The following is a 16,746-nucleotide window of genomic DNA, read 5'->3' as shown; positions in this document are numbered from 1 at the left end:
ACTTGCTGGTGGGATGCAGTGGAGAAGCCCTCTGACGAGGGTGAGATGGGATGCTGCACAGCAGCACAGTGGCTAACCTGAGTCATTTAGAGCCTATTACAAAACATCCATATATTGATTGAGGTAAGTGTCTCAGTGTACTGCTCTGTAACTGCTCTGTAAACACATGGCTGCTTCAGTTGTGCTTCAATGTTTTATCTGCTTGAATCTTATCAGGATTGGAATCTTTTCATCTCCAATGTAATCATGGTGACATTTGGTTTTAGATCCAGCAAGCAGATTTGAATCTGTTTAGGAAATCCCATCAATGCTGACTTTGTTTAATTCTGAATTAGTTTAGAGTAGAATATAAAAATAATGACTTTGTATTTTGAAGGTTTTGCTTTTATAGCTCAGTGGGGTAGAGCATGCCGCTACTACTGTACCACTGCAGGATAAGGTGTTCAATTTCCACTGGGCCCACCCATACTATGTAAGCCAGCATTCCCACATGCCACGCTGCGTAAGCTAGCGTTCCCACAGGCCATGCTGTGTAAGCCAGAGTTCCCACAGGCCATGTTGTGTAAGCTAGCGTTCCCACAGGCCATGCTGTGTAAGCTAGCGTTCCCACAGGCCATGCTGTGTAAGCTAGCGTTCCCACAGGCCATGTTGTGTAAGCTAGCGTTCCCACAGGCCATGTTGTGTAAGCTAGAGTTCCCACAGGCCATGTTGTGTAAGCTAGAGTTCCCACAGGCCATGCTGTGTAAGCTAGCGTTCCCACAGGCCATGCTGTGTAAGCTAGCGTTCCCACAGGCCATGCTGTGTAAGCTAGCGTTCCCACAGGCCATGCTGTGTAAGCTAGCATTCCCACAGGCCATGCTGTGTAAGCTAGAGTTCCCACAGGCCATGCTGTGTGCGCTAGCGTTCCCACAGGCCATGCTGTGTAAGCTAGCGTTCCCACAAGCCATGCTGTGTAAGCCAGAGTTCCCACAGGCCATGTTGTGTAAGCCGGTGCCATGGCACGAGTCCGATACCTCACGAGTCCGAAAAAAGAGGCTAACTTCCCCCAGACCCTAACCCAAAACCTAACCTCTCCCACCCCCACGCCTAAACCTAACCTCCCCCAGACCCCACCCCCACGCCTAAACCTAACCTCCCCCAGACCCTAACCCAAAACCATGAGGTGTCGGACTCGTGAGGTATCGGACTAGGGGGCAGTCCCCGTGTAAGCCAGCCGTGATTCATATTAGATGGGGGGATTTTCTCCAATGTTATATTTAGTTTTGACAGAATATAATTTGTAAACACATATTTGATTTTAGATACTAGCAATCATTCTAGGGTGGAGACTCTGGAGACGATGGGCCATCGGCGCAACAACATGTGGGATTTACAACATCACTACTGATGTCACTGATGATGTAATGCTAAATGTTAGATATGCTAGCCTTCTTTTGCTTTTTTTTTTAAATTACGGTATGTGTGTAGTATGTAAAATATTGCATAGTATACAGTAATTAATATAAACAGTACATACATGTAGATCAATGTCGGAAGTCTTTAAAGCCCCTTCTGTGAAAATAAATGTTGACTAATCAAGTAGACATACATGTACAGTAAGACAGAGGTTCTCAAATGTTTTTTAGCCAAGGACCCCTTACAAGATAGAAAATATACCGGGGACCCCCTCATTCTGATTTGTGATTTTGGGCTAAGCTTAATTGTTGCCACGGTAACGTGCTTGACTTTTAATTTGATAGGTTTATTATTAGAATGTAATCCATGAACCATTTTAGGTTTAAAGCATAAACTATTTTCGTTGAACTATGAAGATTTTGCAAAAAAAAAATATATATATTTTTTTTATTATTACATTACATTTACATTACGTCATTTAGCAGACGCTTTTGTTTTGTCCAAAGCGACTTACAATATCACAATTTGTCAACAGTAGGCCTACAGAAAACCACTATGCAACACAATCAATGACAGCCAAGATATTTTCATAGACTAGCACCATGTAGGAAGTAGTTTGAGAAGGAATAAGTAACATGTAGCATTTTCTTTTATTTATTTAAAAAAAAAAAAAAAAAAAAAAAAAAATTAACCTGAAAAATTAACCTGAAAACTTTTCCGCGGACCCCCATTTGAGAACCACTGCAGTAAGACACATACACATACACACATAGACACGCACACAAATAAAAAGTTTCTTTCACACACTGAGACTCATTCAGCTCATTCAGCTCATTGGATTCAGGCTTTTGTGATGAGAAAGCATTCATTCATTGTTAGTGTCTATCTGTTGATATTCATACCATCCAGCAGCACAAATCTTTAACCCATTGATACCTGATGCAGCATTTGCGTGTATATCCCTAATTTGTGTGTGTATCCCTTTAAGACGCGGTTCGCGGTCTTAAAGGGATACACACACAAATTCTGCATCAGGTATCCATGGGTTAAGGTGAGAGTCATGCTTTGAATACACGTTCCCATCTGACGTCTGAACATTTCCAAGGTCATTTTGATCATCTCTGAAGTGTGATTGTTCTCCGTTCTTGTCCTCTTCTGATTGAAGCCTGGCTACACCCGTTTATACGCCACTTAGACTCACCCTGCAGCCATGCTCACAAATTGAATTAGTTTCCATCTGAATTTGTGTTTCAAAACTAGTAATTATTTTTTAACCCCAGAGGAAGCAGAGAGAAATGAGTCAGATCTGCACAAATCATGAAATTTCATTTTGCACCAACCAAAGGGACACAAGCCTGAAGCACAGCAATTTACCAAGCATTCATCTGTTAGCAAATTAAATCACAGCACATTTGACATCTTTTAGAAAGTGAGATCAATCTGATGAAAAAGTTTCTCTCTCAATTACCATCTGAAATTAATCTCCTTAATCCCAATGTGATCTCTTTCATGCATATACAGTAAGGGGGGTATCTTTCATCTGCCCACCTATGTGCTTTAAATCTCTGCCAGAGTTCAGATGGCACGTGGTTGTCAAACTTAGTAATAGGTGAAACTCCAACAGCCACACAGTGGCATGAGATGACTCCAACAGCCACACAGTGAAATGAGATGCATCCAACAGCCACACAGTGGCATGAGATGACTCCAACAGCCACACAGTGGCATGAGATAATTCCAACAGCCACACAGTGGCATGAGATAATTCCAACAGCCACACAGTGGCATGAGATAATTCCAACAGCCACACAGTGGAATGAGATAATTCCAACAGCCACACAGTGGCATGAGATAATTCCAACAGCCACACAGTGGCATGAGATAATTCCAACAGCCACACAGTGGCATGAGATGACTCCAACAGCCACACAGTGGCATGAGATAATTCCAACAGCCACACAGTGGCATGAGATAATTCCAACAGCCACACAGTGGCATGAGATAATTCCAACAGCCACACAGTGGCATGAGATAATTCCAACAGCCACACAGTGGCATGAGATAATTCCAACAGCCACACAGTGGCATGAGATAATTCCAACAGCCACACAGTGGCATGAGATGACTCCAACAGCCACACAGTGGCATGAGATAATTCCAACAGCCACACAGTGGCATGAGATAATTCCAACAGCCACACAGTGGCATGAGATAATTCCAACAGCCACACAGTGGCATGAGATAATTCCAACAGCCACACAGTGGCATGAGATAATTCCAACAGCCACACAGTGGCATGAGATGACTCCAACAGCCACACAGTGGCATGAGATGACTCCAACAGCCACACAGTGGCATGAGATGACTCCAACAGCCACACGGTGGCATGAGATAGGAGAGCTGATTAGGAGAGAAAGGAGCGTAACTGACAGCCACCCATTATTTCTCTCTGTAGCCGAAAGAGCAGGAGAGGACCTCAGGCGCTCTCAAGCTGTGTGTGTGTGCGTGTGTCAGAGCTGCAGAGCGCCATCCAGAGGCAGCAGAAGGAACAGATGATGCAGCTGCAGCAGTGCAAGGCAGGGCTGGCAAACAAAGGCCTAGAGCCAGAAACACAGCCATGAGGTCAGAGGTCAGAGAGCAACACATTACTTTGACTGTAGGTCTAATTGATTTATAATAATAATAAATATTATTATTATAATTATTCTTTTAATCACAATATGAATATCTGCAATTTCCGGGCAATCTTTGGCCCATGAATCAATCAATATTTCATCATACTCAAACTCAGTAAATTCTGCACACCGACATCTATTTAACAAAACATTTATTTAACTTTTCTTTAAACAATTTAAAATTTCTAAAACATTATGACACGAACAACTTAGGATAATATCACAGTTTAAACCCCAACTGCATTACCCATACAAAATAATTGCAATTAAAAGTTCTTTGTCAATATCTTTCAGCCCTAATATATGCTCTGTGTGAATGCATACAGTACATACGTACGTGTGTGTATGTCTGTGTGCGTCTGTGTCTGTCTGCGTGTGTGTTGACAGACTTCTCTGTGCATGTAAAAGCAGCCAGGCTCTCTTGTCTGTCGCGGTGTGTACTGTGTATATTTGTAAAGGTCCAGTGACTATATTCACACAGAAGCATGCGTTCCATAAATGTTGTGTACTATTTGTGATTTGTGATTTGTGTATTACTATCATATTGCCACTTACTCTAACAAGACAACAATATCTTCTTAAAGCGCTCGCAGCATGCACGCGGCCGTGAATGAACGGCGTGTGTGTGACACTGATCAGTCTGATCAGGCCTAGTTACGTTCACCAGCTGCTCTCCCCTCTTTAAGCAGCACTTTGACCAGCCGGTTGGCCTACGAGCCCCCAGCGCAGCCATGATGTGAGTGCTGCATAATAGGAAGGAAAAAGAGTGTGCTCTCCTCTCTCAACAGTCGGTGTTAGTTGAAGATCAGCAGCGCTGGGCAGGGGCATAATGCTTGGCCCTTCACAGAGCAGGCTGGTCATTAGTGTGGACCACACAGACCCTCTCAAGAAGAGACGTCACCTCCAGGGGACGCGCTGTTCGCTAATTGTACACTGCAGGGCCAGATCAGGTTGTGTTGTCGAGAAAAGGGCTGAGACTTGTAGGGTTGCCCTTTCTATGTATTCCTAAAGCTGATTAGATAATGAGGTCTCTTTCCCAACTCAAGGCTTGGATGTTCACTAGGCTTTACTACTGCCTTATATCAGCATGCAGCTGGCTAGTGCAAGTGTTTTTATTTGAGCTACAGTACTCAGATGTGCCACACACTTATGCTCTGAAATGTTCAGATAGCCTCTTGTATTAGTGTTTATTTACTATAGTTCCATTGGTTTTGGTTTGGAGCTCTTGGTGTACATGTTACGCTAAATGTAGAGAAACGGTCAATCTTTCCCAGCAGAGCAGAAAATGGGGATAAAAAAGCAAAGGCCCCTCCCCGGTGACGTGAATCGGTGCTGTCGAGCCGCGGATCCTGACAACTTGGTTTAGGTTAGGCAAGTAAAACAACTTGGTTTAGGTTAGGCAAGTAAAACAACTTGGTTAAGGTTAGGCAAGTAAAACAACTTGTTAAAGGGATACACCACTTTTTTGGAAGCTCATTTGCCACATCCCCCCCACATAACCAAGATACACCATGCCTTACCGGCACTGTCCGCTCAGTTCACAGTGAGCTACAGTCGTGAAGTTAGTAATTATCGCCATAGAATGGAGGTAAGGCCGGTAAGGCATGGTGTATCTTGGTTATGTTGGGGGGATGTGGCAAATGAGCTAAACTTCCAAAAAAGTGGTGTATCCCTTTAAGGTTAGGCAAGTATGATAGGTAAGATTACAGTATGAATTTATTTTTCACTGCGAGAAAATGTAGCCTACTTGAAGAAGTGTGTGAGAAGTATGTGAGAACAGAAGTGTCAATTGCTTGTCGCGGTCAATGCGAGAGTTGGCAGACCTGTTAGTAACTCACTTCTCACTCCTCACTTTTGGGCATGTCACACAGCTGTTCACTTTACATCGATTTACGTGCGTCGGCGCATGTAAACACCAGATGGTATGAATCACATCCCATGTAAACACCAGATGGTATGAATCACATCCCAGTTAAACATCAGATCGTATTAATCACATCCCATGTAAACACCAGATGGTATGAATCACATCCCAGTTAAACACCAGATCGTATTAATCACATCCCATGTAAACACCAGATCGTATGAATCACATCCCAGTTAAACACCAGATCGTATTAATCACATCCCAGTTAAACACCAGATCGTATGAATCACATCCCAGTTAAACACTTGCTCCGAAATCAGATCAGATTGAGAAAAGGTGTGCATGTAAACCATTCATGCTCGCTGCTCTGCAATGCCATTCCTTTTTATTGATGTGTTACAGTGTGTGTGTGTGTGTGCGTGTGCGTGCGTGCATGCGTGCGTGCGTGCGTGCGCGCGCGCGCGTGCGTGCGTGTGTGCGTGTGTGTGTGTGTGTGTGTGCGCGTGCGTGCGTGCGCGCGCGTGTGTCAGACTCCTAAGCCAAGGGCACATCTCTGGCTCATCTTTAAGGCCTGGCGTCGGCCTCCTTAAGTGCTCTCAGTGTCACATGGCAGCAGCAGGCCTCTTAATTGGTTTAGGGGAAGCATCCTTGTCATTTTGCGGTCAGTAAACTCTGCTGCTGCCACCTCCTCAACCCCCACACAGCCAGACTAACACAAACATAATGATTATGTGCCGTGTATGTTTGTGCGTAAGCTGTCTGTTTTCACTTTCTGCTTTTAGAAATAATTGCTGTTGGTTGTGTGGCTGCATCAGAGGAGGGCATTAATGCTTCTCACTGGCCGTGAGGAAACACTGGCTGCACTGTGGAGGGCTGGAGGAGAGCAACTCATTTTCCACACCCCTAAACGTACGTGTGTGTGTGTGTGTGTGTGTGTGTGTGTGTGTGTGTGTGTGTGTGTGTGTGCCTCATGTTTGTGTTTTTTAATTTATTTTTGGTTGTCTCCTTTATTTTTTATTTTTGTGCAGCATCTATTGTATGCAGCCTACAGTAATTACTGCAGCAGTGTGTGTGTGTGTGTGTGTGTGTGTGTGTGTGTGTGTGTGTGTGCGTGTGTGTGTGGGGATGTAGGAGTTTCTATGAGTGAGTATGTGTGCGTGTTCGTGTGTGTGCGTGTGTGTGTGTGTGTGTGTGTGTGTGTGTGTGTGTATGTGTGAGTGTGTACAGTGTGTGTGTGTGCAGGGATTAGCTGGTGAATGCAGCGAGAGGATGATCAGACTGGGAGCACACCGGGGTCGTCTCTGCCATCACACAGGGATTATGGGGGATAGTGGGGCTGCAGTGCATGCTGGGGCCGCCTCCAGTCAGGCTCATCTCCGCCACGCTCCCCTCACACACACACCACTTTAATTGCCTTTGCTTCTTTCATTACTTTTATTGCCTCTCCTCTGCATGGCGTGCTCCCTGGGCTTGTGGAAAGGTCACTGTGTGCACACATGGCTCCTCCTGACTAGCACGATGTGGCTGTGGGGGCTGGAGCTGGAGCTGGAGCTGGGGGAGGGGGAGGGGGGTGACAGACAGCATCTCTGATAGGCTGCACTCATCAAGGAAATCCATCATGTATTATTTCCAACCAAGGTGGTGAAGTAACTGCACCTCGAATGCCAATTGACACTTTGAATGCCAATAGAGCAGTGGTTCTCAAAAAAAATTCACATGAAGGACCCCTAAACTGACAAAAAATACACCACGGACCCCCATTTGAGAGGATTTGATAGGATGTTTTATTAGGCTACGGAAAGTGTATAAAACCCATGACAAAAATAGTAATTGTGTTACTTATGAATGGAATTATAGTGAAAAATAAATTACCCCCCCTTTTGGCTGGGGAATCCCTGGAACCCCCTCAATGACCCCTGGGGTCCTCAAACGGATTTTGAGGTGGCGGTCTCAGTGGTGGCGATATGGAGATGGAGGTCCTCATTCATCTCCATGAGATCCCGGCTGAGTGTTTGTACACTAAAAAAAGTAAGGTGACTGTATTTTCATTCATTCAGCCTCCTTCATCAATTAACAAAAGAAGACAAGCAGCTTGGTAAGCAACAAAAAGGGGCAGTTATAAAATACCATTGGCTTGGATGCAGTCAAGAGGTGACTGGCATCCCCTCTGCTGAATAAAGTGGAGAGGAGACTTTGGTGGTAAGCAGTGGGTTATCATTTGAATGGAGGTAAATGGGGAAGAATCATGTCCCTGGTGAATGGAAGACGAGGTACGGGGCAGAACTGCACACTGGTGCATATTAAGTGTGTGCTATGATGGAGATGTAGTTGTTCCGTCAATTAAAAGTCACTTCCTTCCCTTCCCATCGGGGTAGGTCATGGGTCATCAAGTCCTACAACCACCTGGAAAGTCCTGGAAAATCCTGGAAACCACCTGGAAATAACCTCACAACCCCAGCTCGGATTCGGCTGAAGTTGTGCACGGCGGTGGGTTATGATCGGGGGAAGGTCATGGGCAGGTCATCAAGTCCTGGAACCGCCTGGAAAGTCCCGGAAAATCCTGGAAACCACCTTACGCCAACACCCCCGGTCAGATTGGGCTGAGAATTTGCATGGCGGAGAGTTATGACCTGGAAAACATCTGGACACTACCATCATTTCTGGCCAAGGAAAAGTTGTATTGCTTTGTGCCTATTTAACCCGGGCAACGCCGAGTACATTGCTAGTTTTAAATATCAGCACGGATGGGATGCTTCTTGTCGAATCAAATTGCTTGACCGGAAACCTAACTGTTGTATAAATTTCATTATATTCTGACAATTCAAGGATTTCACTGATTGGATTGGCCATGAGGGGTTTGGATCAGCGAGGTCCTGCAACAAATCATTGCGTGTGCCAAGTCATCCGAGTTCAAACAAGTAGGTCGGCAATCGTCTCTTGTGAAGTTTGTTGGAGTGGAGCAGAGCTGGCACCATCTGAGCACTGGCTGGCAGCCATGCCAGAGGTGCTGCTAATGAAGGCGGGAATGGCATCGCTTAAGGGATGGCTGCCACACTAAGGTGGGCAAGGTTAGAACCCCAGTCTGTAGAGCAGAAGTACATCATAGCAGCTGCTGAGGTATCACCCCCCTCCATTTTAACTACAAAAAAACAAAAGAAAAACTCTAGAAACTGGTGTTGTCTCTGTCTCTCTGACCTGTCTCACTCTCTCTCTCCTCTTACCTCTCTCTCCCTTGTCCAAGGTGGAGGTTTTGCGTCAGTCCCTGGGTGGTGCTCGAACAGACAGCTCTCGTCTCCACAAGGAGAGTGAGCTGGTCCTCTCCAGTGTTAACCGCCTGGATGCCCTGGAGAGTGAGCAGGTACTCTCCAGTGTTAACCGCCTGGATGCCCTGGAGAGTGAGCAGGTACTCTCCAGTGTTAACCGGCTGGTCCAGGAACATAAGTAAGGCCTTCATGCACATTACCACAATCTGTGATGTCTGTCTGTATTCACACTATAATTGGTTTCTATCATAACAACAGCATATCATAAAGTTTGTTATCATATTCTGTGTTACAGGCAAGCAAACTAAAACCTGGCATTGAAGATGAAAGAGCAAAGCAAGAAAATCATCCGTCTCACAGCCGAGGAGGAGTAAGTGGGCATAGGGAAGTTGTATTTATGTGCCGTGTTCTCAAATGCGACTGTGTGCGTGTGTCTGTGTGTGTGTGTGTGTGTGTGTGTGTGTGTGTGTGTGTGTGTGTGTGTGCGTGCGTGTGTGCGTGCTTGCACAAATTGTGGTCAGGAGACTGACCACAAAAAAAAGCTAAAAGCTGAGCTTGACGAGAAGAGGATCGTCTATACCACAAAAATAAACACACTGTCCAAAATTAATTAATAGTGTGTGCGATGTCGAACTGCCACATGTATTTTCACCTTTCATTCATGTAAATGAAGCCATTGCACATGTATCACAACATACCCTCATATATTATATACCCTCGTATATTTTGAGAATGTGTCAGCAGCACAATTGGGATTTTATCATCTTAAATACATCGTATTTGTAACCCGGCTGATTACTGAACTCCATGCTTGATTAAGTGTCAATCAAAGTGTGCTGAAACCACCCATGTTGGCTATTAGAGCAGTTATTAATACAGGTTATTTTGAGAAGATTATTATTTACAAAAATGATCCCATTTCTACCCGCTTTGCATAGCTTCTCTCACTTACGAACAACCTAATACTACAATAGACACTATAGGTCTCATTCTTCCGACAAGATTTACATAATATTTCTTTTGCATGGCCTGCACTGCACGCATGCCAGAATCTGCCTGATCAATTTTATGAATGCACATATTCATAGGCATCAAAAGCCTTAGAGAATTTGTACCGAGCTGATTCTACTTATATAATAAGCACACTAAGTGTAGTTAGTATTAATGCCACATCTTCCTTTTGTTAGTACAAAGTACTGAAGCCAGTGTGCATGTTGCCCTTTTCCATCCACTTGATCAACACAGAGTGAGTGTCTGATAGCGAGCACAGACTCAGGCCCGCATGCTGATGCACAGCAGTCGTCTGTTCCTACCCTCTGTGTCCTTTGACCACGTTTACAAGGCAGACATTGCAGACTCTGACCTGAGAGAGTTGGTGGACGCGTAGCTTTGCCTCTGATCATTCGTCTCTGCTCTGTGTGAAACTCACTCCTGGCAAAACCACCCCAGCTCTTGAAAAGAAACGCTGCAAATCTATTCACCTTGATACCTTGATGTTGCCACGCCCACTTTTTCTCTTCCGTGTAAGACGCAATTGTATTTGTTCTTCCGGTTCAGCGTTAGCCGGCCGGTAATCATCGATAAACTGTAAACTATGGATGAAGTTTGGCAACATTCAGCAGCTACACTGCGGCCAACTTCAGTTACATGCTCATATCGTTACTGCTGCGAGGAGCCGATGGCTGTACCCGGTCGGCATTTAACGTTAGTTACAAAAGCACATCGACAGTGTTTTCACTGCCAGTAAGCCTACAGTAGTGGTTGACAGATACTAGCTAGTCCGACGGGTCGCACAGCCAGCGCTCTCAGTCCTCGCTGCTCGTTAAAAATGTCCAAATAGAACTCGCCATCTTCGGCTGCTCGGAGTCCTCTCTGAACTTCCCTACAGCTGTGCAGCAGTCTCTGTCACAGGGGACAATTGTTGCCAAGAAACTCATTCTGCAGAAATGGAAGTCCCCCACTCCACCCTGTTTTCAGTTGTGGTTGGCGGACATGATCTCCATCATACGAATGGAGAGACTCAGGTTCTTGAGGACCAACTCACCTGGGAGATTTCAAACTATTTGGGACCCGTTTCTGGCCTACCTTGACGAGGTTAGGGGTGATGGGTGACTCGCCCGGCCGGTTTTCCTCCCTCGCGTGGGATCCCACTCATTTGTATATATGTATATATATTTGCAAGCATAATTTATGTATATTTACAAGCTGTAACTGGTGGTACTAGTGTATGTATGTTTTTTCTTTTACTGTATCTGTGTTTGTTTTTGGTTTGTTTTTCTGTGTTCTAAAAAATCTAAATTGCTAAATAAAATATAAAAAAAAAAAAAAAATGTCCAAATAGGCGTTATTCTGATTAACTGGTCACATATTTGGAATGTTACGATCTCATCCGAAAACAATATTAAAACTTTATAACAGTTTGTTTTTTGGCTTGAAAACAGCTTTTTGGCAAGTCTGAAAATGAAAAAAAGGTAGAAGTAATCTATTTCCGGGTCTAAAACCGAAGAACGATTACAAAATGACGTTATGCGGTAGCGTCCTTATGGGCAAATAATAAGGTGAAGACAGGCCCTGGTGACTGCATGTTCCCTGCTTCTCCTCTGCCTGGCTCCAGAGACACGTGTCAGTGACAAAGCAGTGAGCTCTCAGACAGAACCTGAGTGTTTCTGGAGTGGCTCGTCTAAAAACACGGGGTCAATACAAACACTGGCCACCACATCACACACAGTATCATTGAGAAGCAAAGCTGCTGCAGAACTCCCAGGATTTTACTGGCTGTCATGTTGATTTGGTCTTGTTCTGGGATTACCATAGGCCTCCGTGTGTTTCTGGGGCTAATGGTCTGTGTTGTCTGGCTGTGAGACCAGCAAGCCTGAGAGCCCTGAACAGCCGGCACATCGCTGTTTCAAGTCCCCCGGCCCCCCGTGCTGTGCCTCTGGGCCCCCCGCTGGGCCACGTCTCTGCCACTCTCTCCATCTCACAGACAAGAGAGTCTCCTTTACATACCGCCATGTTTACCACTCCTCCCCACTGACCCCCCACTGCAATCTGCTCCACACCGGCCTCATCCACCCAGGATGACCCTCCACTGACCCCCGACTCATCCAGCGCCTGCCCGCCTCGGCCTGGTTTGATGGCTATAGCTTGTTAACACTGAAGACACATTTGTGCAGTTAGCCGGGACATCTTGACGCTTGACGGTGGCCGAAGGAGTCACGGACTTGGCACAGTGAACGACAAGCTCTGGGGAAAAAAAACTCTTTTTGGGCCTCACGAGAAGCCAAACTTCCACCCAATCGACCCAAGGACGTTCTCCCCCCTGGCCAGACACTCAGACGGGCAGGAAGACAGACAGGTGTTAGTCACGTCTGTCTACTGAGACCAGATAGGATGCTCTCGGAAAGATGTGTCACTCAAGCATCACCATGGGAACTGCTATCTTTTTCTAAATCGAATATGAATTTTATATGTGTTGCTTGAGAGAAGGTTATTTATTGGTGAAATGGTGTTCCACATCGTTGTTTGACAGTTGAAGCCATCTCATTTTGCCCGGCCAATACCAGCTTGCCTCAAAGTAAGCCAGATTTGTGTTCCGCGGCATTTGCCTGTAATACATTCCTATCTGATATCGTCTCAAACCGAAAGGAGGGAAATGGGGGCTGATTGAAGGGATAGGTTTTGGCGGTGGAAGGGGGAAGAGGCAGAGCACGGGCAAGAGATGTGGACCCAATCAGGGCTCTGTGTTGACTGTACTGATGAGGAGCTTGTGCTAAGAAGAGCCTCATTCCTTCTGTTGACTTTGAGCTGCAGCAGCCTCCTCCTCTTCCTCAACACAACTGTCACTGCAACCAGACCCTCCCCCCTTCCTCTATTTCCAACTCTAATGTTAGAGCCCACAGGGTGACTGGAGTGAAGTCCAGCTAATGTTAGAGCCCACAGGGTGACTGGAGTGAGCTTACAAGGTGACTGGAGTGAAGTCCAGCTAATGTTAGAGCCCACAGGGTGACTGGAGTGAAGTACAGCTAATGTTAGAGCCCACAGGGTGACTGGAGTGAAGTCCAGCTAATGTTAGAGCCCACAGGGTGACTGGAGTGAAGTCCAGCTAATGTTAGAGCCCACATGGTGACTGGAGTGAGCTTACAAGGTGACTGGAGTGAAGTCCAGCTAATGTTAGAGCCCACAGGGTGACTGGAGTGAAGTCCAGCTAATGTTAGAGCCCACAGGGTGACTGGAGTGAAGTCCAACTAATGTTAGAGCCCACAGGGTGACTGGAGTGAGCTTACAAGGTGACTGGAGTGAAGTCCAACTAATGTTAGAGCCCACAGGGTGACTGGAATGAAGTCCAGTTAGAGCCCACAGGGTGACTGGAGTGAAGTCCAGCTAATGTTAGAGCCCACAGGGTGACTGGAGTGAAGTCCAGCTAATGTTAGAGCCCACAGGGTGACTGGAGTGAAGTCCAACTAATGTTAGAGCCCACAGGGTGACTGGAATGAAGTCCAGCTAATGTTAGAGCCCACAGGGTGACTGGAGTGAAGTCCAGCTAATGTTAGAGCCCACAGGGTGACTGGAGTGAAGTCCAGCTAATGTTAGAGCCCACAGGGTGACTGGAGTGAAGTCCAACTAATGTTAGAGCCCACAGGGTGACTGGAGTGAAGTCCAGCTAATGTTAGAGCCCACAGGGTGACTGGAGTGAAGTCCAGCTAATGTTTTGGGACGTAGGAAAAGCCTGCTGGGAGAACAGAGGTGGGCTGAAAGCGAGCCAGAGAGCCGGGGACTAACTCCAAATAAATAGATAAATAAGTGCATGACAGCAGAGGAGCTGGGGAACAGCACATCCATTCTCACCCAGCACGTTTCTTTCTTCATGGCGTCTGAAGGCCTGTGCTGAATGCGGGCTGGGCGGTTGGGGAGTAGCTACACGCACGGCCCGGCTCCCCAGCTTTCATCAAGTGTCATTAGCAGTACTTTGAGAAAGCTGACCAGGCTCAGACCTGACATCCTCTCTGCAGATAGCTGGACATGCATATGGATGGACTTCTGATCCCTCTTATCTACCACTGAGGAGGGGGAATTAGGCCAGTGAGGAGGAGAGCGGGGGGCTTAAAGGGGTGCATCCATATCAGACTTTAATGGCAAAGATGGAGCTCGGGACAGCGTGTTCATGCTTGATATGCTGTCGTGAATATGTCATGCAGGTCATCAACATTGTGAGTGTTTTCACTCACTTCCATGTTTTCTTCTTCTTCTTCTTGTGATCATAAGGGTCAAGTGCACTCCCGTACATACGATCAAATGGGTTTTATGCTCTTGTGAAGAATTGAATTTATTTTGGCCAATTGGCCGTTTCACGATGTGCGTTTCCTGCAGCATGGTGTTCGTTAGCAATTTCCTCTTCCAGTTGACTTCCTTCGAGAACGTCCCTGATTGATGGGGGAGCTTGTTCTGTTTATTTGTGTATCAGGGAATGAAATATTCATATTGTACGCTTTTCCGAGCAGAAGTGATCTGGATTCAGTGTAAATGGTAGTCGGGATTAGATTTTCACAGCAGATTGCTGTTATTAAGGGGGGGGGGAGGCAACTCCTTTGAGCAGTCATATTCCTGGGAGGCAATCTATTTCTCTTTCACGCAGCCAGAGTGCTGGACCAGGCTCTTAATGCACTGAAGCAAAAGTGCCTCGGTCCACAACCTCTCACGCCTTCAGCTCTCCTTTATATGATTGAATAGTTAATAACTATGCCTTTGAAAGCCTGTGCCGTTGGTCCTCGTGAATCACTTCTCGTCTCATTGTCTGTCTGGCTGGCTGCTCCACCTACCTGCCCATCGCTGTCTGGCTGCATGTCCACTTGCCCCAGATGCCAAGTCCACTGATAGCCCACCTCTTCATTGCCACTTGTATGCTGTCTTTTAGCCTGTTTGTTTGAATTTTGAGGGCTGTTAGGGATCAGCTTTTTCATCTTCCTGATTCTCCACAAAAAAGACACAGAGAGACGCACAGGCGGCCTCACACAGCTCGTTAGTGCACCCCACACTCACAGCTCGTTAGTGCACCCCACACTCACAGCTCGTTAGTGCACCCCACACTCACAGCTCGTTAGTGCACCCCACACTCACAGCTCGTTAGTGCACTCCTCACTCCACGGCCCTGGCACAATGTGGCCCAGCCTAATTGTGTAGCATGCTCATTTGTTCTCCCTGCGTGATGTGACGATTGCTTATTTATTCTCCTCAGGGCTCCCGTCTCACATGAAGATGATTGACTCATTTCATTCACTGCACATTCTCCGGCTTTATTTGATAAGCTCATTTCCCTCGGCGTTCAAATCCCTCCTATTCCCATGCTTAAAAGTTATAATGTTTTCCGAGGTGGATTATTATTCATATCCGGGATTGTTTCTTCAGCTAATTATCTGTGTTAGGGAAATAATTTTGCATTTGTGAGTCTGTTTATCCCAGTGGAATTAAGCGGCACAAAGGGGCGGACATTAACGATGCTGTCGTGTGCACAAAGCTGGCAGACGTGGTCAACAAGCGGCTTAAGAGCGATTGGGATATTGCGGAAGCTTGGCCAGAATAAACAGAGCACATTTTGCATTCTGTTAGAATTTGCATCTTGTTTGAGAGCTGTTTACAAAAAAAGCTATCAAACCGTTTGCCCAATCATGTAATAAAGGGAGGATGTGTTTTGAGATGGGTGTGTGTGTGTGTGTGTGTGTGTGTGTGTGTGTGTGTGTGTGTGTGTGTGTGTGTGTATGTGTGCGTGCGCGCGTGTGTGTGTGTGTGTGTGTGTGTGTGTGTGTGTGTTTTTGGAGCCATGTATTGCAAGTGTTGTCTGAATCAACTCTCCTGTGCTCTAGACCTGCTCTGATTGGTCAAGGAGCGAACAAACGGAGGAGGAGGAGGAAAGCCTTGGCACCCACACCCCCCCCCCCCCCCCCCCCAGCACATTTAGCCTGCGTGTTCCCAGCGCCCACGTCGGCTGCAGAGAGAGAGAGAGAGAGAGAGAGAGAGAGAGAGACATGGCCCCTGGCCTTGTGCCAGCGCCCAAGGCAGACTCCAGCTCCGCTCTCTACGCTGAGAAGGATCGCACCTTCCCAATCTCAGAGAGGGACACTGATCTCCAGATGATCACCAGCTCTGGACCGTGAGAGGGGGACCTGCTGAACGTCCATCTCACTAAGTTGTCATGAATGATGGTATCAAATGAATGGCGTTTTGTTTACTTAACTCACAGTTTTGTTATTTTATTGGAGCTATGTAGCCGTCTCATTTTGGAGTTTTCTGTTATAACGCTGCCTTCACTGTTACAGTACTTCACTGTGATTCTAATCTGAACTATTTCAAAATGTTATATTAGATGGAAGAATCTTGCAATTTTGCAGACAATCATAGACTGGATCTAGGTATCAAGTGCTGTAGGAATAATTTTGGACCCCACCTGTTTGATGTTAAGTCACATCAATTGTTCCCCCCGTTTAAAATTATTGAATCATGTCAGGGTTTCAACCCTTGAACTGGATATTAATCGAATTCATTTTATTATGAA

The sequence above is a fragment of the Poromitra crassiceps genome, assembly GCF_964638095.1.
Source record: "Poromitra crassiceps genome assembly, chromosome: 14".
NCBI lineage: Eukaryota > Metazoa > Chordata > Actinopteri > Beryciformes > Melamphaidae > Poromitra > Poromitra crassiceps.
Note: the sequence above shows the minus strand (reverse complement) of the source record.